Source organism: Halyomorpha halys, unplaced genomic scaffold, assembly GCF_000696795.3.
Source record: "Halyomorpha halys isolate HHAL.00 unplaced genomic scaffold, Hhal_1.1 Scaffold920.1, whole genome shotgun sequence".
Classification (NCBI taxonomy): domain Eukaryota; kingdom Metazoa; phylum Arthropoda; class Insecta; order Hemiptera; family Pentatomidae; genus Halyomorpha; species Halyomorpha halys.
The window spans coordinates 355,510-357,916 of record NW_027114350.1 but is presented as its reverse complement, the minus strand read 5'-3'; the positions used below and the strand labels follow the sequence as shown (position 1 = coordinate 357,916).

Genomic DNA, 2,407 nt, shown 5'->3' with positions numbered 1-2,407 from the left:
AATATTTTATTTATTTATTTATTTTTTTTAATTTAACAATTTTATTTCATTAAATTGACAATTTTATTCTCCCTATTTTAGGGATTAATTTTGACTAGAATTAATGTCTATTAATTTAGACCTCCCCTTTCCAATGACCCGCTATCCATGTTCGATCCATTTAAAAAATTTATTATCAGACAGCAATGTAAAGTCAAACCAAGGATATAACAGCCACTGCAGTAGATCAGTTTATAAAAAGAAACAAATAAATCAATAAATATATAGATTTAGAAAAAAACAAAACAAAAGGTTAGTTAAAAGAAATACTTCAATGAACAGATAAGGTAAAAGAAATAATTTAATAAATAAATAAGTTAACGGAATACATATGTTAAAACACAAATTGACAGGTCCAAAAACTAAACAAAAACAAAAGAAAAAATATATAACATAAATTAGAATAATAAGAGTAAAGTTAAAGATAGGTGCAAAGAATTTTCTAAAACCTATGTCAAGGTTACTTTTTTTTATGTCATTTCTCTTGTTGATGAAATATATGGGACAATTGTTCTTTACTGAAAATAAACTAAGAAAATTATGTTTAATAAGTAAAATGACATGAACTGAATTATTTTAGAGTAAGAGCCTAACATTACAATTAGAGGTTTTAACTACAAAACTCATTCTCTACCTCAGTAAATTTTATATTAAATATTTTTAAAAAACAGTGATTTCAAGGCAAGAATTTTAAACCGGCAGTTTTTATTTTGACAATATAATTTAGCCACATGACTTTTCAAAAAAAAGTTTAGAGATTTTTTATGTTAACTACGAAATTTGGTGATGAGGTGAATGTGTTTTGCAGTTTTAATTAATTTTAAATTAGTTCTACTTAGGACTCCATCTTGACAAGAAACTTATTTGGAATCCAAACACAAGACTGAAACACAAGAAACTGCTCGTAGATTCCGATTGCTACAATTACTTGACAAACGCTCTAAACTTCCCATTCAAACAATTAGTGTACACTACGATAATCAGACCAATTTGGACATATGGAATTGAGCTCTGGAGCTCCACCAAACCATCAAATTCCTCCCGCATCCAATCCTTACGATCCAAAATCCTACATAACATCCTTGATGCTCCTTATTACGTTACAAATAAATTCATCCACAATGACCTTAACATCTCTTTCGTTGCAGATTAGGCCTAAGACAGATATGCGTCTTTTCATTCCAAACTCCTTACCCATCCTAACCCATTAATTCTTAATCTTTCATCCTTAACAATCCCTGATAATCCTCCGAGGCGTCTGAAAATTTATGCTTCTAATTAATGCTTCTAAATTAATGCTTGAAGTACCACCAATGGGTGGTTCCTTCCCAAGATTTTCAAGTGTATATGAAACATACAACATATTTACTTATTGTATTTATTATTTGTACAGTTGTAAATCACATTAAATAAATTTTAAAAAATAATTCATGCAGTTAATAGAAGGAAATGAAGTAAATTATGGTAGAAAGTACTTTAAAGTAAGTAAATTAAAGAGTATAGAATCACAAAGTAGAAGAGGTATTGAAACTTGAGCCTAATTTAACAAGTTAAAAATCATTCCACTTACCGTTTTATAAAAACCAATTGGTTATATCAAAGATTGATTACAATCTAATCAACGCGGGAAAACGTTAGATGTTCAAATAGGAAATGCAGGGTTAGGTATGTTCTCTCAAAACAAACTTGATCAATAGCTGATTCAACACTTCAACTTCGTTGCCAACATGCACATATATTAAAAAAATATATCAGGTGTTACTGAACAAATATTTAACAATCATAATAATGGAGTACAACCTTTGCCTAGTTCATTGATTTGACTATTAACTACATTATGCCAATCAAAATTATAAGCAAACAAATATATCTAACTATTTGCTGATGTAAATTAAGCATAACGTTCTAAATTATTTGAGAATAACAACGGACTACATTGAGTAAAGAATCTGTGTGATTTATTTCCGCGATTTTTTTAAATACAGAAATTGTTATGTTGAACATTTTAATCCATTCTTTCTTCCCTCACTAACTTGTCCCAACGTGTTGTGTGTCCTTTCTTGTAGGGCATTTAGGCAAGAAAAACAAACTTTCAGAGTTTAGAGAAGTCCATGAACAGCTGGTGTTATAACCAAACATACATATACTAATATAATAGTCTACGTTTAATTGATTTATTCAGAATAATAGCAATATATACAGTTTTAGATCAGCCATTAATTCACAGACATCGAAAAAACAATGAATATAACCATATTATAATTAGAGGGAATTTTGTTATCCAGTGCCTCTTGTAAGAATACATAATAGTATTACTGCTCTGCGTAAAGCTTGCGAAACGTCTATTAATCTATTCTGGGCCTTCCAA

The 2,407-nt window shown here is 29.0% G+C and overlaps 1 long non-coding RNA gene across 3 annotated transcripts in view; it reads right to left on the bottom strand.

Annotated features, from left to right (window-relative positions):
* Positions 1 to 2,145, bottom strand: part of LOC106687160 (uncharacterized) — a 4,772-nt gene extending 2,627 nt beyond the window's left edge. For 2 of the 3 annotated variants that reach the window (XR_010844558.1, XR_010844557.1), the window contains exon 1: positions 1,610 to 2,145. This is a non-coding gene — a long non-coding RNA (uncharacterized lncRNA). The remainder of the gene's footprint in view (positions 1 to 1,609) is intronic. The other variant, XR_010844559.1, reaches the window with a different exon arrangement.
* Positions 2,146 to 2,407: the final 262 nt, after the last annotated feature.